Below are 26015 nucleotides of genomic sequence, written 5' to 3' on the forward strand. Positions count from 1 at the left end.
AACGAAGTGGGCAGCCTGGGTAAAGCATCACACAGCTCCAGATTTTGTAAAGTATCTGTATCTGTTCTGTGAGCAACATGGATCCTGACGCCTCTAGAAGCTGAATCACAGACGTCTTCCACTACTCCTGGAGCCAGGTTCCTTAATTAACAACTTTCTTTGGAGGATTTTGAGTGTTTCTTTGAACTCTGTTGTTTGCAGCTGTTCCTAGGATCTTGGTAACAGCCATGGATAGAAATGATGGTTTGTTACATTAATCTCACTGTCCTTTGAGTTTAAGTGACATCTTCTGCCTCTCCTACAGATCCACAAGGCACTTTGAGGAGGAATGTGGGTATAAAAAAAAAATTAAAACTTGCCATTTGTAAACATCAGATAGGAGAAAGAGGAAAGAAAATATGTGCTATATATAAGTTCTGTTGGATGAAAAGCTGGATTAGGACACAGAGAAGTGTCTTTTTGAATCTGTCACCTTCATAGCATCACTTGTTCTTTCCATGGATCTATTTCTGAGCCTTCTATTTCTCTTTGGATGGCAATTCTTCACAGGGTGTATTATTTCTTCCAAACACATTTGGTGGCATGCTTTATCACAAAACAACTAAGTAGCGGTAAGCACATACCCTGTATGTTCACATTAATATGGAATTGTACTCTCGTTCATAAACCCATCAACTGTAGAGATGCCTGATAATATACCTAAATGAGGTCTTGATATACCCAGATTGCAGTTAGAGTTAGTACATGGGTCCCTGAACCCGACTGTGCAGATGAAAGTACAGGTAGTGGTGAGCAGGATCCAGAATGGGCTATATCTTCACAAAAAGGTTTTGGGGACCCATGTGGTGCCAGTGCTGTGAATAAATAAAACGTGCTTCTCACTATCCATACATCCAGCACCTCTCAGCATCCCCAAATCCCCTTTAAATAGACAGGCAGGAAGGAACGATCCTTTATCTTGCAATGCAGTGAAAGGCAGCATTGTTGTTCTGGATGGTTTCATTACCCCCTTGTGTGCGATTTTGTACACTAGAGCTTATGTTCTGAAAAGTGAAAAATGACCTGTTATGTGTGTGCATGCATGCATACACAGCTTCTCTCCACATCTCTGCAGCAAGGCACCCAGTCAAGGCTGGGTTGTTACATACCTTGTCAAATGGACAAAGCCCCACTCTGCGGTTCTGCATTTTTTGGATTGGCTCCGTATTCCCTTGTCTCCAGCAGACAATTAGGAACAGGCCTCCAGGAGTGTACTGTGCTCTGAGAAACCAAGACAAGCCTCTGTCAATCCCCCAGTGACCCCACGACCCGGAGGTAACATCCATACTAAGCTGTTTTTAAGACAAACAGAAGGAAATACTTAGGTGTAAAATTACTTGGCAGAAGCCGACCCGTTTCCTTTTTTGACAGGGGCAAAATAAATAGAATAATCATCCATGATTCTGAAAAACTCAACCACCCACTAAGAGAAAAGGGGGGATGCATGCTCCTTTTGGATGCTAATCTGTTACTCCTTGAACTGGAGAGTCAGAACTACCCTAAACTCTCCTCTACAGTCGAGTGCACAAAAGGAGCAGTGAGTGGGAGCCAGCCAGGTTCCTCTTATATCCCCATCACTCTCTTATCAAGACCCTCCTCTCCTCCCTCAAGGGCTCTTCTGCAGGCTGCAGGGCTAGAAATCCAAGGAAAAGGGCTGGAATACTCTCCAACTCCCCCAGGATCCTTTGAGATTGTTTTCAAGGGATTTTGGGCAATTCCAACTAGCTTCTTCCCTCTGCTCCCTCTTCCCAAATGCAAGACATATGGAAGCAGCAGAGACCTGGGGAGGGAGGGAATCCAATGAGAGATTTGCCAACATGGTAGCCCCCATCTTGGTTGTCCCAAGGGGGACCTCCAGCCCATCCATGAACCTAAAGCAATGTGAACACAATGCAGGTCACAGGGAACAACATGGAAACAGGCCCTTGTCACACTCTTTGGCACTTGAGATCTCACTCTCTGAGCCAAAGTAGGTGACTAAAGCCAACACCACCCCTCTCCAAGTTTGCTGTCTAACCAAACCTCACCTTCTAGACAAGCCTTGTGAGTCAACAGAGGAAGAGAGACCTCTCCAGAGAGTGCTTTGCCCATTCTAAAGGTTGTACCTAAGACAAGGAAAATTAATTCCCTCCTTAACATTCAATACACCTAAACTTTCAGTAAACTCACTCATGGAGACAGAATGCAAGAAGCTGAAGGTACCTGAGCAGCCCAACAAACTTCACTTGTCTGGGAATTGTTGCCATTAGTTTGAATTTACTTATGGATTTCATTTTGTTCTAGATGGAAAGCAATCAATGTATAGGATAAGATAATATTACACTAGGCACTCTCTGTAATGCAGCTAACATCGGGGGCTGCAGGCAGCAGTTGGTGCTAAGGCACAGAAAATGTTTTATATTTGAACAATTGCAGGCCAGTGTGCTTGTGCGTATGCAATCTGATGTGCTCCTGTGTCATTTTATCACATACTTTTCTCCCCCTGAATCCAAGTCCCATTTAGTGCAACAAGTGAAGAGCATGCAAGTAAACGGCGCTTCAGTATGGGGTGATTTGGTTGCCTATACACCAGCAGCTTGGACTATTTGAGGGTGCATAACATTGTCAGGTATAACACAAGATTTGAGAGACTCATGCCTTTCTAAAGGCAACTGGGACAACTCTACAGCGCTGCAAATCAGCTAGCAACTTGTACATAGACAACAAAATTAATCCTTCATATTAAGATGAGGTTTGAAAAAACAACATTTTTAAGACATTTAAAGACTGAGGTTGTTGATTCTACAGCAGAAAACCAACAAAAACAGCTGAAGGGTGTAGAAAGAGCTTACTAACATATGAATGTTACTGCAGGGACTGAACTCCAAGTCCCAGTGGTTTTTAAAAATAGATTATCCAAACACCTGTGAGGCCTCTTACACATTGCCTCCAGAAAGGAGGCATGCCTCCAGAGGATGCTGTCTCCAGAAAGGAGGCTATGCCAAGTGACCTTTCAGAGACCTTAACAGGCATATATTTTGTGTTTCCTACAGCAGGTCTGTGCTCCAACCCTGATGAGATATAGGAATGCCAATGTGATGTCACAAGACAGAGTCTCTGTATTTCTTGGAGTTACTTTGTTATATTGGAGAAACACCGACACTGGAAATGAAACAAAAACTATGCTATAAGGAGATTGGCAAGATTGCAAAGTGAACCACTCAAACAATAGGAAATACCAAAATTCAGACTGCCTTTCTCTTTCCTGGATTAAACTACCTCTTCTTCTCCTTGGTCATCATGGACTAGGCATCAGGGCAACGAAGCTGAGGAGGGGTCTGGAGAACAACTCCTACGAGAAGCAGATGAGGGAGCTGAGATTGTCTAGCCTAGAGAAAGGGAAGCTGAGGGGAGACCTTATTGCTCTCTACAACTGCCTGAAAGGAGGTTGTAGAGAGGTGGGAGGTGGTTTCTTCTCCCAAGTGACAGGCAATAGGACAAGAGGAAATGGCCTCAAGTTGCACCAGGGGAGTTTTAGATTGGATATTAGGAAAAATGTTTACACTGAAAGGGTTATTAAGCACTGGAACAGTCTGCCCAGGGAAGTGGTTGAATCACCATCTCTGGTGGTATTTAAAAGACGGGAGACATAGTGCTTAGAGATACAGTTTAGTGATGTTTTTTGTCAGTGTTAGGATGATGGTTGGACTAGATAATCTGAAAGGTCCCTTCAAATCTAGGCAATTCTATGATTCTATGTTCTATTACCCAAATTGCTTTTCTTTCATCTCTCTTTCCATGTCTTTTTGAAAGGACACTGACCCATCAAGACACAGTATGTCAGCTAATACATCTTCCACTACCAGAGTGGAAAAGCTGCTTACGTGTCTTACAGAGTATTAGTTTGTTTATACACCCCAGGATAGTACAACAGCAGAACATTGCTGACTCATATTCACAATGTGACTCATTGTAAACCCCAGATCCTTCCCCTCCTGCTGCCCCTAGCCAGCCTCCCTCCATCCTTTTTAAGCTGGTTAACCTCACTTAAGCATAGGCATTTGTGTTTGTGCCCATGGACTCACAACCAATTTTTCCAGGCTATTTCTCCAGTTTGTGGAGTTTGCTTTGGACTCCCTTCCAGTCTGTTGGCAGGCCTTTTCCTCCTCAGCCCTGGCCAATGCCACCTGCACATCTGATAAATAAAATGTGTATCCCTTCTTCGGAGATTTTCAAGATCCGCCTGAATGCAGTCCTGAGTAACATGCTTTAACATGCTCTAGGTAATCCTGCTTCAGCAGGGGAGTTGGACTAGATGATCTCCATGGTCCCTTTCAACTCTAAAAATTCAGTGAAATTCAGTGAAATTCTTTATGCAGATCACCAATGGAGATATCAAATTTCCCTGGGGAACACAGCTCTATAGAACCTTCTGCTTTGGCAGCAAATAAACCTGTGAATTTCTTTTTGCACACATTTCCATTAATTCATTCAACAGAGCTGCTGACACTAGTGGATGTCCTCTTCTCTTTGGACCAGCAAGAAAAGGGGATGGGATACTTAGCCAAGGGATGTTTGAATAGTTAATGAAGCCATGAAAAGATAACAGTGAATGGCTTTTGCAAGGAAAGTTGTTCCAAGTTAAAATACCTCCCTATGACCATAACAGCATCCATCACAAGATGCCAACAAACCTGCTTCACAGCACTATCAAGCTGTATCTTCAGAAGACTTCATAGTTAACTAAGAAGAGACGGGGTTTTGTGGGAATAGTGAACAGTACATTTGTAAGACAAAGACCAACACAGCTTACTGCCTAAATTTCAAAATGAAGCAGTGCTCAGTTAAAAAAACCCAAAGCACTGAAAACCAAAAAACAAAACCAAAAGACACACCAAACCAAAAAACTCACTACACACAAAATTTCAGAATTCAAAGCAAACATTCCGCTCCCATTTTTCCTCACAAGTAACTAAACTGTTCCAGCTAAAAAATTTAAAGAAGAAAAAAAATATATAGGAAAACTACCACCTTCACACGCTCTCCCAGTAGGGGGAAATGGGGAGGGAAAAAAAGGGAACTAAAATGAAGTAATACCAGTAGGCTAGTATATAGTGAGAATTCCTCCTCACTAGTTATACCCAATTTTCTAAAGGCAGAAAACAGAACCTGTCCTGAACAAACTGAATATTACACAAGAGAACTAATTCCACCTGGAGAACAGGGTGACTCGAGGAGATAACAGCCTACCCAAGCGTAAGTGGGCTACAGTAATAAATGCACTGAGCTTCCCAGTCAACTTAAATCAATTTTTCCCTATATAGACTCATTAAATCCCAGGTGGATAAGGTTACACTCTCTGTAATAACTACTAGGGGCAAGTTACTTCATGGTATAAATAAGGCAGTGGTCTAAACGGCGTACACCTAATGATGTAAATGTCTGGGAGCTGTAACTGGGTAAGGGCAGGCTCATTTTCTTTCTGCCCCCATGTACATCCTGAGCAGTGTTTGCTCCAATATGAAGCCCATTGAATCAACCAAAGTTTTCAGTGGTTTCAGCTTGGGCTTGGGCATAATTTGTACAGCAGGCACAGCTCTTTGGGATGAGTTAACAAGAGTTAAGCTTAAATGAAGTGCCAGGATGTCCAACCACCCTGGCATATTCTCCCCATTTTATTTATGTTTATTTCATGTTTTCTGCGGCTTTCAGCTGCCGTCTAGAAAGAAGGGAAATAATTTACATCAGCTTTTTCCCTGCTGCAGATTCTTCCCAAGTGTATCATAGTTTTTGTGATGATTTAAGGGCATGAAGTTACCTGCATGCTACTTTTTCTGCCGGCTGCTGCCTTCATTCCCCTACATTCATGTAGGAGATTTTAGTAACTTTCCTATGGATTTCCATCCTATTTCATTTGTGACCCAACATCAGTTGGTTTTTGTTTTTTTTCCAAACCCTAGTTGCTTATTGAACAGAGACCTTGATAGAGTGTTCTATCACAGCTGCCAACTTTCTTTTATGATCCTGTAATTTTGAAACTCAACCAATAGGTAAACCATTTCCAGTAAAGCTCTAAAGCATAGAACATGTTTGTTTCTTACCTAGAATTGGCTTGGTTTTAAGACCCTCAAAGTTTGAGGGGCTACTGTGATGACAATGAGACAGGTCACTTCAAATATCCAACAGTTATCTTAAATATTGTTGAGGTTCTGTGGTGTCTGTATTCAAGAGACCAATTCAGAACATGTGCTTTCATGGCCATGACACTTGGAAACTAAAGAAAGAGATATGGGAAATATCCAGAAGTATCTACAGGACTTTAACATCGGGCATCTCACACCATCTGCTCAACACACAACCTGCTTAACTAGACCTGCTCTGAGCAGCAGGTTGAACTAGATGGTTTCTGTAGGTCTCTCCCAATCTGTGTAGTTCTGTATTTCCTCGATCAGTGCATTATATTGAGAAGTAGTGTCATTGGTACTTAGGAGAAGAGCTCTGCTCTTTCAAACCTTTCAGCATCTCTTCTTTCAAACCTTTCTCCCTTATCTTGAAATTCATCTCAATGATGGCAAGTCCTGCAAGTTGCTTTCAACCAAAAATGATAGTGCACCAGAATGTAAGATCTTGGCCAACAAGTAGCAGAAGCCACCAGCTGCAGAAGCTCAGAATTCCCAAATGGGGAAAACAGTTATATAGCCCCGGCTGGGGCTTAGTTAAAGCAGACTGCCATCTCCAAGAGTTTCCATGATAAGTGCTGGAAAAGAGCCCAATCTACAAAGTGCAGATCTCATTACAGTTTTACTATGGTTTCGCCATTAGGGACAGCATAGGTAAGAATGTCTAAACTTGTGGTTGCCTGAAACTTTTCACTTTAAAGCCCTGTTTTCATCTGCTTACAGTGCTGTCAAAAATGAAGCAAAGCACTGTGAAATGCAGGGTGTATGCCATAGGCTGAATTTCCCTGGATACTTCAGCCAAAATGCTTCAGCCAAAACAGTTTCTGAGAACAAGGCTTGGGTGGGGGGTGGTGAGGGTTGGGGGATGAGGGGGGTGGAAGCGGGAGAAATATATTGTTTTACCTATGGCAAACGATTCTGGAAACCTCCTCCCTTTGGAAAGCTGCAGCATGCCTTTGACTTTGAACAGGCCCTCAAAATTTAGCAGGGAGCACCCTGCTAAATATCCCTGTTGCAGATGTGTCTTTTGGCACTGATGAAAGAATTTCCCCAGATTTGGTTGAGTTAAAATCGCAGAACGTGTGTGCTCTCAACAAAGAGTTGTAATAGATGTGCAGTTAAATTGTCTGCCCCACCCAGGCTCCCTCCATCCAGAGTCTCCTCTGATTTAGGCTCTTGAGAAGCTGAGTACTGCCAGAGGTGTGGGTAAGGTGAATTTAATGTCTTTTTCACCTTTGTCCATTAGAGAGGAGAAAAGGCTCTGACTACCTTTTGACTGAGGCTGGGGACAGCCTTTTGCCCCCTCCTGGGACAGCTCAGGGCAGGAGCTTTTCTTTTTGGCTTCTTTCCTCTGGACAGAGAAGGTAGATCATTTCCTTGTGTTCAGCTGCACTGCTGAGATGTCTACAAATGTTGCTAACAGCATATCAAGTGTAAGAAGCTCTTCTATACCTTATTCCATCATCTTAAGGTAAAAATCTATGCAGTAGGGTGAGGTTTTTTTGTTTGTGTTATGCTTATGTCACTTAGTGTTGACATTAGAAAAGGCTGGCACCTGGAGCAGAGGATGAGGAGGTTTGCAAAGGTCCTTAATGGACTTTCCTCTGCAGTCTCAGACTTACACACCTTCTGATAACAGACAACTGTGTCTGGGACAGCTCCATTTTTTGTTCCAGGGCTTTAGACAGTCATTGGTTCTTGCTGGTTCAGCTCCTGGGGCACTTTGAGGATAAAGATTGAAACCTCTAAATTAGTGTAGGATTCTCTGAGAAGGTGTGGAGGTGAACAGAGCACAAGTGTTTGTTGCTGTCTGATAGTAACAGATGTTGCTTGTTTTGCCAGGGAGGCAAAACACAAGGGTTTGCACCTGTTGGCTCATGTTGACCTGGGATTTCATTCTGGTCAGTCTCTGGCTAGATGGCTCCAGCCATTTGAATCAGGCATCCTCTGGTAGCTAACCTGTATTAGTGTGCTGGATTTATACAGCCTTTGGTGAGAGGTCATGGGAATGGTAAGCTTGCACAGGGTATACTGCCTTTCGGGTCTACACTTATATACCTCAATCTATATTTTCAGATACTCAAGAAAAGGAATGAGGGCACATGTGAGTAACAGTGACTTTTCATTAAAAATTTTTTTTTTTGTATTAAATTATTTTTTTTCTAGCTGGAAAATTTGAAGTGTAGTATGAAGATATCAAAGTGCCTCAGTCTAATCTGGTTTTATGTCCAAAAGAAGAGCCAAAAATTATTAGCTAATCCATTCTTTTCATCAACAGGCCTCCTAGAAGCAGAGAAGCAGAACCATACCATATTCCTCTTTGAGAATACCAGAATGGTGGGAAAGAATGACAGGACTGTTCATTAGGAAAAAGTAAGTTCATCTATTTCTTGGAAATTACTTCCAAGGAAATACTTAACTCTTATACAATCTCACATACACACGTGTGTGCAAACACACACATCTACAGATTTAGCATGAGAGCAAGGACCTGCCTTCATTATGTGAAAGACAGAGAGAGAAATCAAAAATTAAGATCTGAAGAATGAAATTCAATACATTCACAGTGAAAATGTTCATCTCTGCAGCAGCAGCTGCTGTTCAGTTGCATGCAGGGCTGTAGTTCTGTCTCTGCCACTGATCTGGTGGGTATCCCATACTACACCTAATTTGCTTAGACTAAACTGAAACTATGGCTAGGGAGTTATGATGTCCTAAGAAAATCTTCAAGGCAGATATGAAGGTGCCTTCTCTTGGATGTGACACACAGCCAGGAAGCTGGGAACTGCTCAGAATTAGCCAGCAGATTCAGCTGGTTTGCACTGACAATTTTTTCATTTGCAGACTCCCTGAAAGTGATTCCAGCTCTTTTCCCTGCCCATTTTTCCTCCAAGCAGGAGAGTTTCATAATGCATAGCATCTTGGATGAGCATACCTATGGTTCAATTGACATCCAAGCCTGGAAGAAGTCCAGAATGTCACAGACTTCCCCTTTTTGGACATGTTCCTTTGAATATGGTAGGTGACCCTGTAGCTTGTTCCCTCTGACCGCCACCCCCTCTCTGAGTCCTGTTTTGGCTTTTCCTAGTGACCACCGCTCAGGGGACACAGGACACAGCTTGCATTTGGGAAGTTCAGTCGCAGAGCAGAGCCCCTTATACCTAAACAGCGCTTGGTGTGACATCTGGTCCTCTCTGGCTTGGTTCCTCTGTCTGTTAAGGGTGTTTGTACGCAGAAGCACAGTAGTGTCCATTGTATGTACGGAATAAATGATGAAACTCTACCTTAATGTTGCCATGATGTACCAAAATAGAGCATTTTACCGCTGCAACTGAGAGCAAAGGCACGTTGCCTGCAATGGGGGAGGAAAGAATGAGGGTGAGCTCTCTCTTCCCAGCTCTAGCATTTCAGGCTTGGATTTAAAGAGCAGCCAGAGGAAATCTGGCCTCACGTTCCTACTGAATTTAGCCATTTTACTGATTTAGGTGCCTCTGACTAAAAAGCTAAGAAGGGAAACCCTTGTTTTTGCTGCTTCCAAAAAATGCTTGCTGGAGCCCTCTCTTCCATCAGAGACAAGCACTTTGAGATGTCACCAGGAGTTTCCCAGCTTCAGCCAGTGGGCAATGCTCTTTGCTGCTGTGTTTTTCTCTTCACCGTGACTCCACCCTGCTGACCTTTAAGCAAAGTAATAGGTTGACGAGAACACTTCCAAAGCAGAGCACTTTTCCAACTGCCTTACAATCCTTCTCTTTCCCTCTGTCTATCAGACCCAATAAGTACAAGCCTCAAACACCAGTCCCACCGGCATCTGCCAGAATAGATTTCCAAGTTTTTTTATGGGCTTCATAAAGTTGGGATCAGGGGGATTTTTCCATAGGACTTGAGTAGAAAGTAAGACTTTCTCCACCTCTTTTTTTTTTAACTTCATCTTTCGTTCTTTCATTTGGGAAACCAGCTCATTCTGAGAATAAAAATAACCACTTGATTTGTGTACTTCTTCCTTAAAACAGAGCAAGACTTGTTGGTGGATCTAATAAAGTTTTTTTCTCTTTCTTTCTCTCATGCACTCTTCGGCTGTAATTTTATCCAGATGCCTTTGCTACTAATAGCCTTCCACTTTGTGTTTTTCTATTTCATACACACACATCTGCCAGGCCATCTTTTCTTGACATATTTCATATCTTTTCGCCTTCTCCTGAAGATCCACTCTGATGGTCATCAGAACATTTTTACTTGCTCTGGAGACAATAGAAATGTTGGCTACTCAGCACCATGTTACCCCAACTTCTACCTGATATCATCCAAGCACCTGTAGATGAATCGCCCTGCGTTGTGATCATTCTGTGTAGAAATTTGTCCTCTCTGCAGTGCTTTTGAGACAAGGCAGACTTAGGAGCAAACATCAGCTCCTCCAGAATTATTGTTATTGCTCCCTGGTTGAGGGCCCCAACTTTTTCTCCCTTAAACACAGGCTTCTCAGTCATTTTCTTCTCCAGCTGGCTAATCTGCCACCATTTGTTCCTCAACAGTGTGTTTGGACTTTTTTGGGAGGGTATCATGACAAGATCATAACACCAGTGGAGCACCGTAACCAAAGATTCAGCAAAGCAGAAGCTGTGAAGGTTCAGTGAAATGTTTCCCTTGGACACAGCAAACTGCCTGCTCGGTGAGGGTCATGGGTGCTCTATCTTTATCTCAGCCATCTTTATAACCCAGCTGTTTTGAGTTACCCCTTCAGGGTCAAGGGAAACCTTCCAGTTCCCTTAGCTTGTTGGCTTTTCTTTTTTTCAAGACTTAATGAGCGACTTTGTCCCTTAAATTAAACCCCTTTCCTGTTTCAGTTTCCTTACTCTTGTGAGCTCAGGCTTCCAGACCATGCTTTAAGCTTTGGTGTTTAATTTGGCCCAGGTCATATTTATTTGAGTGCCAATTAGGGGCCAGCACTGCAGAGCCCTGGGTGGGCTGAGTGGCAGAAAGAGGCACCATAGGGTGGTAATGTGAGGCTGTGCCCACCACACAGTTGGCTGCCTGCACCTCCCATGGAGGTGATGAAGAGCATGGAAAGAAGGTGAACCAGGTGGGATCAGGAGGAAGGGAGTGTGACTGCCAAGAGTATCTCATCTCAAGTCCTGGTGTTGCAATAAGAGGCCTTATCTTGGAAAGTATCTGACAGCTTGTGTCTTTCACTACATTAGCTTGTGTACCAGAGGGTGAAATCAATGAAAAATAACTCACACGCTGCTTTTGTACCTGAGTTGACCTGGATTTCTCTCATCGTAGACTGTGCATCGTAGACAACCTCTGCCTCCCCTTATGAAGAATCATATAACAATACAATGGTTTGAGTTGGAAGGGACCACCAAATGTCATTTATTCCAACACCCCTGCAGTGAGCAGGGACATTTTCAACTAGGTCAGGTTGCTTGGAGCCGTGTCCAAGCTGATCTCGAATGTTTGTAGGGATGGGACACCTACAACCCCTCTGGGCAACCTGTTCCAGTGTTCTTCCTTATATCCAGTTGGTGAGGCAACCAGTCCTCAGAAATAAATAGGTTTCCAAATCAATGTCATTACACGCTGATACACATTGATAAATTAGAACTAATCTGTAGTAACTGACCTCTAATCATAACGGAAGGAGCCACCTGGTATCTACCTGGGATGCTGTGGCCATATGGCCATATTTTGTCCCAGTTTCACCCCAATGTGAGCCACAAAACTGCTTTTCTCCAGTCCTTGCTATGCGCTGAGAGAGGACACAGGAGGTACAATCCACGGGGTTCTCACAAGGAACCATCACAAGATGGAACACAAGAGAGAAGGGATGAAACAGCACAGTACTGGGCTCCCATTTGCATTTGTGGGCAATATGCAGCCAGCCCTGTTGCAAGAGCTGAAATGGAAGTGGAAACATGACCACTTGTCTCCTCTGCGTAACAATACAATGGTTTGAGTTGGAAGGGACCACCAAATGTCATTTATTCCAACACCCCTGCAGTGAGCAGGGACATTTTCAACTAGGTCAGGTTGCTTGGAGCCGTGTCCAAGCTGATCTCGAATGTTTGTAGGGATGGGACACCTACAACCCCTCTGGGCAACCTGTTCCAGTGTTCTTCCTTATATCTAGTTGGTGAGGCAACCAGTCCTCAGAAATAAATAGGTTTCCAAATCAATGTCATTACACGCTGATACACATTGATAAATTAGAACTAATCTGTAGTAACTGACCTCTAATCATAACGGAAGGAGCCACCTGGTATCTACCTGGGATGCTGTGGCCATATGGCCATATTTTGTCCCAGTTTCACCCCAATGTGAGCCACAAAACTGCTTTTCTCCAGTCCTTGCTATGCGCTGAGAGAGGACACAGGAGGTACAATCCACGGGGTTCTCACAAGGAACCATCACAAGATGGAACACAAGAGAGAAGGGATGAAACAGCACAGTACTGGGCTCCCATTTGCATTTGTGGGCAATATGCAGCCAGCCCTGTTGCAAGAGCTGAAATGGAAGTGGAAACATGACCACTTGTCTCCTCTGCGCTCACAAAATACCTTTCCTGGTGGGAGGTCTCTGAATGATCTAATAGCCCTTCCTTCTGTCCTCCCAATTTGTTGTGGGTAAGTACCCAGTTCCCCACTTTACTAAGGGATATGTGCCCACTGAAATGGTTGTAACGTGTCTCAGGTCACAGATCAGAGCAGTGGTGCTATGAAACGCAAGTATGCCTCACCTTCTCTCAGTCTCATTAAGCTCTGGATTCACAGGTCAGTTTTAATGAGAAAGGAGATTCTCACAGACAGCCACTGTGTGTGATTCTTCTGGTTTTCCTTGGCCAGGTGGGAGAGGAGCCTTCAGTCAAATACACAAGTGGTCTGACAGCAGACCGTGCTCTCTGTCTCTGCTTCTGATCTTACCTTGTAAAAGTTAATTATGAAGATACTTCTCCCTCTTTAGACTCAACAGCTATAAAGAAATTGTCCATCTAGGTCTCAGCAGCACTGCATCCCCCATGTTCAGGAAAAAGTGATGTTCATTCCCTCCGACTTCCATCTCCCTCTCAAACCTGCTTTCTCTGCTGACATTAAAAAGCACACACATGCAAAGTCAAGCCACCTGAGAGCTGGGACAGGAGAGCTCCAAGAAAATGCACTGCGGTGTCTCAGTCCATCCCTCTGCAGCTGTCTAGGACAAGCAGGAGCTCTTAACTATGCTAAATGATAGAAGCAGGAGCACAGTGCATCCAAACTCTGGTGGCACGGAGGAGGGGGGTGATAAGAAAATATATAATCTGCCTTGTCCCTCCTGCCTCGGGTAGAGAGCAGGAACAGACTCCCCCACCGAGGTCGAGAAGAGGCTGTGCATTGCGAGTGGAGGAAACGCCAGCGGCAAAGCTCCCTGTGCAAAGCTGAAGTGTTAACTACATGGCCTGCCATTTATGAAGGCAGGACAGCACTTACTAGCTTACACTGCAGCCTTGCAAGGGAATGGCTATTCCCAGTCAGAGGGAGGCTGGAGCTTAAATTTAGCAACATATTCAGTCTCTGCTAAATCGATGCATTCCTTAAAAGAGCTGGGACATTCATGCAGCATATTTTCGGTTTACCACATGGCCTCTTGAAGTGATAGCCAATGAGTAATCTGAAAAGGTTCCCACTTCAATCATTTTTAATATTGCACTTTGGTCACTTTGACTTAAACGTGAGCCGTCCCAACCCCATTAAATCTGCCCGTCAACCCCTCTTGCTAAGTAAATGTCAACAACAACATAAAGCGCCTGGGATTCATTTTGCCATTGAATCATACATGATTGGTGGCAGGTTTTCAATCGGAAAAGCACTGGCTTCCTTTCCCTCCCTCCCTACCCCCCTCCCTGCCTGACTCACTGTTCCAGTCCCTCGTGACCTTTTCTACGCTTGCCTTGTGAAACTGTCAAAGTGCCACCAAAAAACAAACAGGGTTCCAACCCAAGGGGGATCCGGGATGAACCAGAGGGGTGTTGCTGCTAACAGAGATGTGCAAATCATCCTTAAGAGAGAAAGATGAACAACAACCCAAAAAAAGAATATTGATTCAAATTTAATAGTTCTGTTCCCAAGGAAAAAAAAAAAAGAAAATTAGACCTAACTCCACAGGCACAGTGGAAAAGCTGGGAAGGATTTCTTTTTTCCCTTGATTTATTCCTTATGTTTCTATTCCCTTGTTCCTTTTTGACCGATGTTAAAAAAAAAAGGGGGGAGGTGTGTGGAATAAAAAGGTCGTTCTGAGGACGGCAACTGTCAGTGACAGTGAAGTAAAGGGCCCTACTGAGATGATCCACACGGGTGTCTCCTGTTTCCAGCAACAGATTCTTGATCTTGTAAATCATTCATGCTGCTGCTTCTTCCCTCCTGTCCCTTCAAAATCCATCATGGAAAAACAGCGTCTGCACCATTCCTGGGGACTGCTCGGGATAAATCTGGATGGTTCTATTTATTGCCATGTCTTTGATGAAAACTGCCTCCAAAATGGAGTTAAACAAGCCAACTGGAGAGGTGGATAAGTGCATGTGAGGGGAGCCGTGTGAAGGCTCACACTGAGGCGAAGTGGAAAGTGATGCTTTTGCCACAGGAGATAAGACATGGAAAGGAATGACATGCCAGACATTGGGATAACCAGGAATGAAGGACGCTTCTAGGGAGGCTCTGGAGGAAGGGAGCGCCAGTGCATCCTTAGCAAGTGATAACAGAGGAGAAGGCTGAGGAAGGACAGCCAGAAAAATGACAAGGAGACTCCTGGGAGAGTGGAAATAGGACCACAGGCATCCCTGCTAGCTCCCGGACGCCTCTGAGAGGGGAGTCCTTCCTGATGGCACAGAGCATTGGCATGACCTTTACCTGATAGTTTTAGGGTAATGCCAAGAATTTGCAGGCATCATCAGAAACCTATTGAGCAAGTCAAACATTGAACCAATGCCCAAGATATCACACCAACCCCTTATGTAAAAAGTTCTTTTAAATCAGCTCAGCTTTAAAAGCCTGAGTTTTCCCTATCCTCCAAGCAAAGTCTGAAGAGAACACTTATCTACACCCCATTCTTCACATCATTCCCTGTGTACCTAGCCATGGCAATGCGCTTTGTCTCTAACGTGATGCGACTATCCACACAGACGAAAGGACTCCTTTTTTCCACAGACCAAGGGAATGTGGGGCACACAGCATTGGCTGCATCTGCCTCTTTCTTGCAGCTACCCAGTGTTCCCCACAGTGGCTGTCCTGCTCACCAGCAGTAGCTGCTGTGGTTACACATATTGCGTTGAATGAGTTACTATGAGCAAAAGCACTGAGACAGACTTCAAACAATATCCATTGTGGATTAGGCTTGGAATCCTAAAAATAAGGAGATTGTGCCCTCATATGGTCAGATGAGTGATGTTTTCTTTCTGAAATGGATGGAGGTTTCCAGGTCAAGAGTGGTGTTTACACTCATCAGTTGATTGCCCTTAGAGTGGCTGTTAAACTTCCCCAAGTTTATTTTACTTCATTCATCCCAAGACTTAACCCTCCTTTGGTTGGTTTAAAATGATTCAAGGAGGCAATTGAAGACAAATAAATAATGAAACTAGTATGAAGTGAAAAAGATGGGAAGGTTGCATGTAGTTAGCCCCCAAGTAGGACGCGCTATTTTCTGTGCCCACCAAATGGGGTCTGGCCAGGTCACTGCTAGAATGGGAGACCACAGGGGAAAACACTCCTGAGAGGCTTTGGTGGCTTACTGATCTGAAGGCTGATTTAATACCATAGCTCACCCCCTTCCTTCCTCCATCAGTCTTAACACAATTTTAGAGGAGGCAAAGTTGCTTGTCTCAGCAGAGATGGACAGTGAACCAGGGAGGTTTACTGAGCTGTGTTTATTGAAGGCCTTTCTATAAAATAGAGAGGTTTAGTTGCTTGTGCCCAATCAATCCAATCTGCCCTTTTAATATGTGTCCTTAACTAGTGCATGATATTTCCCTGTGGCCACAAAACAGCTGTTGGCTTTGCCCCCAGAGGTGGCTGTTTTTCACTGCTAGACAAAATTATTTGTTTTGTAAAACATGTGAATGGGGCTTGTGGGGAAGAGAAATCATTAAAAAACAAACAAACAAACAAAACCCTCAAGACAAGATATTATAATGAGGCAATGAATTGAGGGTTCCTACTATATACTTGGGAACCAGAAAATAGCTCTCCTGTTTCTGTCCAACCGCAGAAGCCCATTGATTGCCAAAGGGAAGTAGGCCTGGAGGGAGGAATGTACATCTTCTCATTGCCTTTCCAGGTCTCCAGTCCTTTTGTTGTCGTGACCCAAGAACAAGACCCTACCTTTCACACTTTTAACCTGTTGTATGGGAGAGGGGCTCATTGAATAGCCGTCTTTGCTATTTCTTCTCCAACATCTGTAGTCCTGTTTTATTCCAGTGTGGCATAGATTCCTCTCTATAAATTACGGTGCGCTGAAAGGATGTTTAGGTATCTCTTTTATATCCCATGGAAGTTGCTGATGGACCCCTGGGAGCACATGGACCACAAGATAAAATTCATAGACTTAACATACTTATTCACAGAAGTTTCCAAAACTTTAGTACCAGTAAAAAAGTTTCATGGAACTTGGTAGAAGAAAGCTAATTTATACTAGCCAAAACTGTTTTCCAAGGTCCTTTCAGTCTGTAGAAATTTGTCAGTCTCTATAATATTCCCTTATCACATGATTGACATTAAGAAGTCTTTCTTGTGAGTCAAGTAATATGTGAGGGAGAAGAAATTGATTTGCATCAACAAAATTTACAGATGAAGCTAAATGAAAACACACTGATCCGGCTGTGACAAATGTCTTTAATAAATGCAATGCAAGCTCCCAATGTTCTAAAGAGCTTACTTGGCAAGGTGAGGTTGCCATTAAAGCTGGAAGAGAAGGATTTTGTGAATGGGAATTGTACCGCTGCCCTGATCCCCTTTGGCACAAGCTTCCTGGAGGCAAAATGGAGAGAGACAGAGAGGGAGAGACCTTCAGAAATGATCTGCAGATGGGATAATATTAACAATTACACCATGAGAGCTGCGTCAGTAGAGATGTCAGATTCCTCTCCAGTATGTTTAGCAGACCAAAGTTCAAGTGGATGGCAAACAGTTTCTGGGAAATACAGCCTGAGAAAGGTGGGGCCTTGTCATATGGGGTGGGCTTAAGGCTGCATTGCAGGCTAGTGGAAGAGCAGGAATTCTGCTGCAGAAAACATGGTATTATATCATAGGAATGTGGGGTTGGAGGGGATCTTAATGGGCCACCTCACCCATTTCTCTGCTTTGGCGCAAATTCAGATATAGCTCAGGCATTCCTGACAGATGTCTCTCTAGCATGTGCACGAAAATTCTCAGTAAAATCCCTTTAGGCAATCTAACTCAGTGTTTTGCTGTCTTTATCACTAAATGGTTCCATTTTCTTTTTTACTATCACACTTAAACCTGCTTTTTTGTGATTTAAAACCATGACTTCTTAATCTGTCCCAGTCAACATGGAGAATAGATCATGTCTCTCTTTGCAGCTGATTTCAATGTGTTTGAATACCATCATCATGCCTTTCGTCAGTCCTCCAAGCTCTAGATTAAACAGCTGTAGTCTGTACCCTTACTCCCATTTGTGTTTCCTCCTACGTCAGATTGTGTGTAACCATATCATATGAACAGAATAGAACAGAACAGAATAGAACAGAACAGAACATTTCAGTTGGAATGGACCAATAACCATCATCTAGTCCAAATTCAGGGCTGATCAGGTTAAAGTGTGTTATTAAGGGTGTTGTCCAAATACCTGTTATGCATGTATAATTCATCATGGACCTTTCTTTATTGTCATGGTAGAATAAGGCTCTCAAAATCCCTACCAATGCAACAGGATACTGTTCCAGACTTGGAGATCTTGGTCACAATGGCATTAGTAGTATTTGGTAACAAAAAAAATATGTTTAAAAGTAATCCTGAAAATTATATTACTGCAAAGCCAATAACTATTCTTCTAATGGTTTATACTATTCAACCTCTTCTTGTTTATTGGTTGCTTTTTTATGCGGTTAAGAGGTCATGTCTTGTGCCTGCCCCTTCAATCTGAAAGTCCAGTTTGGAGATAGCAAGATGTCACAAGATGTCACAAGATGTCAGCTGTGGAAAATAATATTTAAGTTTTCTGGGGTCATTCTAAAAAGGCACTTAGGATATGCTTTTCCTTGATGTCTTTAACCATCCAAAAGGTGGGGATCTAATTTACAATACTGGGGATCTAATTTACAATACTGTTCCAGGTTCTTTCTCTGGTCGTGACTCTAGAGAATGCTTAACCCACATGATTTACACACCAGTTTTAGGGTATAACAAATCACTACATGAAAACGCTGACCTCTTTGAATAACTGAAAAGGAAATCTAAATGGATGGTTTGCACTAGCTGCCTGACTTTTAGAGAGGAAACGCAAGCTTCAGGTGTTTCTGAAGTGAGGGCTCAAAGTACGACAGATAGTTTAATTGGATAATAGGATGAACAAAGAGAGAAGGAAGAAAATGAAAGAGCATGAAAAAGACAAAGGATGGATGAAAGGGAGAGTGAAGGGAAGTATATTCTCTCACGAATTTCGTAAGACTCTCCTTTGCAAAACCTCTCATTATCAAGGTTATTTGCTTCTCCTTGCAGAGAGAGTTAGAAAAAGAAGCTGTAGAAAAAAATGAAAGAAATGGTCAGGGGAGGGGAAGGCAGGACAACACACACAACTAAATTTCACTATTTCACTTTAAGCCTCCTGTGACAATGGCATTCACAAGCACTTCAAAACCAGACTCTGGAGTTGTGAGAAGTTCCTATCCAGATACAGAAGACCAAACTAGCTAAAAGAGTTTGCCTACAAAAAAGTAGAGCCAAAACTTCAGATTCAGCACTATTGGGGCTCATGGAGTCCGCGTAGTGCCTAAATCGATGTCTGAAATGCATTGCCTCCATTTACAGTAGAGGAGCACTCAGTGTAGGGCCTTAAGTGACAAAAGACAAATAGGGCCTTAAATGACAAAAGACAAAGTTTCCTCAAGTCCCCAGAAAAGTTAATGCATTGATTTAGTATAGTTTAGAGAGGCCCAGTGGGACAAGCAGGCTGAAATGCAGATGTTCTTCCAAAGCTGCCTTGAATTGTTGTCAGCATCTGGGGAAAGGGTAAAATGACAGAAATCAGTGGGATGCTGCACTATCCAGATCAAAACCACATGAAAGCAGGAGACTATTTTTCAAAGAGGGAAATTCCAGAAGGGAAATGGGGTATCTGTAGCTGACATCACTCCCCATCAGACCAAACTGACGAGTGGGAGAAGATATCAGCACCGACTTAAGCATCCCTGCTGCCTGATACACAACCAACCAAATCAGCAGCTCAGAGCCCTCAAAAAGGAACCAGTTGTCTGATCCTATTGCATGGAGAAGATCAATGATAGGATATAACAGTGCTTGGGGAAGCACAGTAGCTCTGCCAGCCAAGCACAGCCTAAGGGAGCCATCTACCAACCCTTACAGCTCCTCCAGAATCCTCCCACAGACTTCTACTACCACAAAATCTGGGAAGGCTTGAGTTCATTTTCTTTTTAATATTTTTTTTTCCCTAACATTCATAATTTTCCAGGGCACAACTTTGTCACACATTTTCCCAGCATCTGTTTCTCAGAGTGCTCTAAGAGTGAGACAGAGGTTCTTTCTGACCCCACACCACGCTTCCTCAGGCACAGAGGGACAGTTTGGCCTCCTGGAAGTTTCTATTTGCAGGGACTTGGGGAAGAGACAAGGGGCCTTCAGAAGAATTGTTATATTGCAGATGAAGAGACTTGGAGAATTTGGGAGCAGGCTAAGTGGCATTTCTTTCTCCTCTTTTTGGCTTCCTGTTGCATCACTAGACCGATAACACAGATAATATAATCATTTGCAGAGACATGGCAAGTCAAAGCAGAGACATGATGGGTCAGATGCAGCCTTCAATTTAGGTCCAGATCATCTGTCTTGACGTCTAACAGGAGCATAGATAACATAAAAGTTCAAGAAAACAATTCAGATTTCTTTACTACAAGGATGGCCTGATTATGAAGGCATGCACTTTTAACTGATGCAGTAATTTAGGACTGAAAAATTCTGTAGGCACTAATATACAAGATTTGCACAGCTAGGACCACGGTCACAGTCAGACACAACTAGCTGTAGGCCCTTTTGCATACTGGGGCCTACAACACCAGCTCTCTAGCGGAGCTAAGAAAAGCTCTAAATCTATCCCCATCTTAGTATTTTGGGGTCTCCATAGATAGAGATCATAGAAGATCACTTGCATTTGGCCTCCTGTCACTCTCTACCTTGTTATAATGTGGAGACCTTCACATTTCTTCACTCTAGGCCTGTGTAAACTGTGAGTGCTTTGGATAGGAATTATATGTACAGCACCTGGCACAGCAGAGCCCTGGAGCTCGTAGCTTCCAGGCTATTCAGAAATAGCTCCATGCTGGGTTCCCTTGCAAAACCGATCTTGGACCAGGCTGACCACCATCAGGTTCATGGAAGACTCAGAGCCAGCTCTGATCCTGCGGTGAAAGGCACTCAGTCTGCCATAACTCTTAACCCAGACTGAACGGATCTTTGGCAATTGCAGGTCTGAATGTTTGCACTGTTCAACCCTGACTCATCCCACAGAACAAGAAGAGCAGCAGGAGGAGAACCCACAAGCCCTGATGGTGGAATAAAGTTTCAAGTTAAAAGGAATAAAGGCTTGTGGAAATCCCTAAGAGCCTAACCACACTATCTTCAGCCTCCTACTTTTTAATTGTGTCAAGTCTGGATGGAAGAGACAGACACCACTGTTGTCACCCAAAAGAGATGTCAGGTTTTATTTAGACTGATTTTAATATACTCCTGATCCAAGGCTTTTTGTGCCTTATATTTCACTTAGAAGGAATATAAATCTCCTGTTTGTCTCTGTGCGGTATGGTGAAACAAACTATTTTAAGGATTATGGGACAAAGCAGAATGACCACTTTGAAAGCATTAATACTCCTGGTAAATATCTACATTTGTATGAGGGGAAAAAAGGCCAAGTAGAGATAGATAACTTGGATGAGTCATAAAGCTCCATAACAGAAAGAGGAGTTTGCATTGAAGTTGAACTATTAAATCCAGCAAAACTGTCCATGCACACACAGCAGGGGCCAAGGGTGGAGGGGTAGGGAGGAGGGCTGGGGGGCGGGGAAGCTTTTAAAGCAGTGCTTAGTCAATCCGTAAGGATTAGAGCACTCTTTTTTTATACTCTCAAGTGTGGACCAACCACAAGCATGGCCTACAGGGAGTTCCTACTTAAAAATGTCCAATGATCAACTAAATCCTGGATATTCTCAGCAAATTCCAAAAAAAAAAAAATAAAAATCCTTATTTAAAAAAAAAAAAATCCTCTTTAATATAGGTTGTAGAAGATGCACAGGAACAGGGTGTGATGCCAGAGGCACTTGATGTGTGCAGTCAGACATGGACCACTACAGCTTACCTCTGATTTACAGCTAACACTTCCTGACCTGTGCCTGTACAACATGTTGCCTATGACCACAGGTTATGGAATTGGGTCTTATGTCATATATTAGCTTCTCCAACTTCTGGGTGTTCACATTCAGGGTAAAGTTTGGATTCATACTGTGTAACAGTCTAGACATCAAGCAGGATTATGCCATACTTCTATGCATCACAGCTTCTTCAACAACAGATCTGCAGAAGGAAATCTCCAAGAATAATATATTTAGGAAAAATATTTTCATATAAAAAATGTGAAAGGAATATATTCCCAGTTATCAGGTAGTTGCAGAAAACTGTACTGGAAGGAACATGAAGATTTGCAACATCCCTCTTCTGCAAAGATTCTAAGTATCTAAGCCATGTCTGATAAATCATCAATAAAATTAGTCTTAAAAGCTTTCATTTTAGGAGATTCCATAGCCTCCTTCAGACATTGGAAACTCCAATATGGCCAATGTTTTATCTCCTAGTGCCTCATCTAGATCTTCCTTTCTGTAATGTAACCCTGACTTCTTGCCATGGTCATTGTGGATAGGGAAAAGAGGAAGAAGTGATGATAACCTTAACACAATAGAAAAGTTAGCTTTTCCATCAGAAATTGGCATAGCAGGATTTTCTGTTGTGGAATTGTGCCCATTTACAATCTAAAGAGAAAGTCTTAGAAAACTTTATTCCACCAAAAAATTCTAGAGTTGAATTTAGCCCATATATAATTGGTCTTCAGCTCTAGCTGCATTTCTCGTAGGCTTTTCTGTCCCTGGAGCCCTTTAGCCAGAATTCTTTTGTGTTTGTTAAATTGACTCATCCACAGGGAACGAAAGTTCAAATTACAAATACAAAGGATTTTGTGAGCAGGAACCAGCTCCAAAAAGCCCACAGAATTAAAATGTGAGTTGCTTGCAAAATGTCAGACTCCGTGAGGTTCACCCACTTCTAACAAGTCATATTCCTCTTGCTATGCTCCTGCACAAGCATTGAGTGAAGTTCCTGGAAGCAGAGCATATCTCCTGGGTAGTACAGTTTCCTCAGTGTTGGAGGGATATCTGGCTGGTTTTTTGAATTTTCCCTGTCTGTGTGTATTCAGGGGCGTATCACCCTCTGTCTCATCTTTGGTTATAGTCCTAATTCTATGTCCCTCAGCTTTGCTCTTTTTTTTAAAAATTCCTTCCCATATTTACATGAAAAGGGATTAAAACCTGTTGTGTAGTCATTCCCGACTTTCAAGGGGAAATGTCACTTGATTGATCATCTAGTTAGAACACTACAGGCCTGCAGATGATATGTCTCCTGAAAGGATAGGAAATGGGACAGGATTATGGACCACTTCTGTAGATAATCAATGCCTTTGCTTTAATGGGTTTCAAATAGAAGTTTTCAGTACATGCACGCCTAACAAACAAGTCAACTATCTGTGCCATTAAGGGCCATTAAAGACTTTCTGTTAACAGCTGCAGAGAAGCTGTTCATTTGCAGGGCATCACACATTTAGAAGGACAATAGAAGTGTTCTTGCTCTTACCCTTGTTCATGTTGAGGTCTCACAAATAGTGCTCACCACAAGCACCAAAAGCTTGTGCTTGTCCAATCATTGCTGCAGTTATCAGCTTCAGCAAAGAGACAGGGTACTGAATGGACTAACTGAATTGTCTGACTATGACTGTGTTGCCTTCGGTACATGCTCCAAGGAATAAGAAAACTGAGCATCAAAGAGCAATCTGAAACAATGCTGTGCAGAACAAACCTCTTCTAGAGCTTACATGATGCAGCCACCCTGTGGCACACTAAAACCAGACCCTTACTCAGAACACATCCATATTTTTGGCACAGAGTCAGATCCTGGGATGAGTTTTAGCCCTTGGATAGTGCCTGTGTTTCTTCTCAAAACAACCTGGAGAAGGGTGTGAGTGGATGTGAATGCACTGCTGACATTTGGGGAGATGTAACTTGTGCACATCATCTGAGATGGGTTAGGCCAACAGACTAGATATTTCCCTTCATTCCTAGATGAAATGGGAATACCCTTGGAGATAAGGTAAGAGAGAAATTTGCATCACTGCAATCTGTGGTCTAGAAGGCACTCAGACATCTCCACATCCTCCAAAACCTTTCATCTAAGACAGTAGAGTCAATTCTAACAAACAAATAAATAAATAAATAATAATAATGAAATAAATGGAGGCATCTCAGTCCAAATGCAAAAGAGAATATTGCTGTGTGCTATCTCACTGGTTGGTACTATCAGTGAATGATTTGACTTGACAGGTCACCCTCTAATAACCTGCTCTCCCATGGCTCTCCAAAAACCATATGTTAAGTGGGAACAACTTCTGGGCCAGTGCCCCTTTAACTTAAGAAATCTCCGTTGCTTGATTCCTTGCCATGAAACGGAGTTAAATTGGGACCCATGCTGGGGAGCTGCCTAATCAGATCTCTAATAAGGAAGAACTGACCTTGAACCATGTTCCTATTGTGCTGGAACTGCTGTGGCATTGAGAGAGGTAAAATACCCTTTCACTACCTCCACACCTGTCTCTGAGATCTCATGGTAGGAGGTCTTCTGGTTTCAGGGGGTTCCTGGCATGATCACAAATGCTGGCAGAGATGCACATTGTGAAGTCACCCTTGAGTAACGTGCTAAGGACCCCTGAAGGGACACTTGCTCCTTGGTGACTCTCTTTGACATTAGTTAAGAAGGAGGAAATGATAGATTATTAACTGTGGAATTCCATGAACCAGAGGTCAGTTGTGGTTCAGGCCTTGGCGGGCTCTGTATATCATAGGACCAGCTTTCTCGCTTGCTTGCTCACTTCTGATGTACATGTTTACTATTGAAACAAATTATGGTGGTTGAACCTTGACCCTTCATTATCCAATGTCTGAATCAGGATCTTGAGGAAAAATCATTAGGACAGTAAAGTCCCTGAAGTCTCCTACCATCCTTAGCTAAAATTATCAAAGGGAGACATTTAAAGGAGGTTAAATTTGTGATATGGCTGCTCTCCGTGTTAACTACAAAGACCTAAAATCTCTTCAGAGGGTCTCTGAGCTACAGAAATATTCAGGAAAAGCATCATTAAATGCTTGCCCTGCTTTTATATTCTTTCTTAGGCATCTGTTATGGGCCACTGGTAGAGAGAAGACATTAAGTGAGGTGGACCATCGGTCTGACCAGTCCAGCGTTGTTCTTATGATCACTGAAGAATGGAATGAGAATTTCCAAATAAGCTTTCAAACAACCATTGGGAACCAGACTCCAACTGCTTCCAGTAGCTGTTGTTCCGCTGTGCTGGATGTGCTTCGCTGGTTAGAACAAATGCTGGCTGGCTGGCACCCTGAAAATCCTCCACAGACCTTCTGATCCCTGGGCTGATGTGTGAAGTGATATGATTAGCAAACATGTACATTAGATCATGCTCTGATATCTTTTAGACATAGAGAAAAAACCCCCCAAACCCACATTTCTCACAATCAGAAAGGAAGGGGGAAAGATCAAGGGAAAATAAGGCAAGAAAAGGCATTTCATGTGAAAGTCCAATAATAGGAATGTTCCCGACAGCTCATTTGCAGGGCTTTGGTCACACTGATCCTGTATTTCTCTCTTCAGACTTCTTCGTAGCCTTAGAGAATTTATTGGAAAGTATTGTTTCCTGAAATTCCTTTCCTGGTATTCACCCTAAATTAGCTCTTTTCTTAATTGTCTCCCATTATTTTTTTCCCTTTCTCTCAATCCTGGTCCACTTCTTCACTGCTGCCAATTCTTGCAATAGTACCGTAAGTCTTGCAATATTTAGTATTTTACTGTAATCCCCAGCATCTGGAAGCAAGTGGTTGTGCAAGGATTCCAGCTTTCATTAAAGAAGTCTTTAGCCCTAGGAGTCGCTTAGGAAAGCTTGAAAATATAACCTGAGTGTACTGTAAAGACAAAAGAAAAGAAAAAAAAGAAGAAATACAAAATCACAGAAAAGGCCAAACTACAAGGAAATGTATACATGAGAGTGAAAATAAAGATGGCATTAATTTCAGGGTAAAGAGTAATTAAAAAATTTGACTATTTGAGACTGATGATATTGGTGTTTGAAACCAAGCCTGTAGGATAAATATATATTCCATTACACAACAGCTGAGTACACAACAAGGAGAAATGATACTGTTTTCCACATTCACTGAGGACAGGAGGAAATGTCACCAGTCTAAATTGCATTAGACAGTTGAGATATAAGAAAAAACATCTAGTA

This window comes from Calidris pugnax, unplaced genomic scaffold (genome assembly GCF_001431845.1).
Source record: "Calidris pugnax isolate Ruff unplaced genomic scaffold, ASM143184v1 scaffold14, whole genome shotgun sequence".
Classification (NCBI taxonomy): domain Eukaryota; kingdom Metazoa; phylum Chordata; class Aves; order Charadriiformes; family Scolopacidae; genus Calidris; species Calidris pugnax.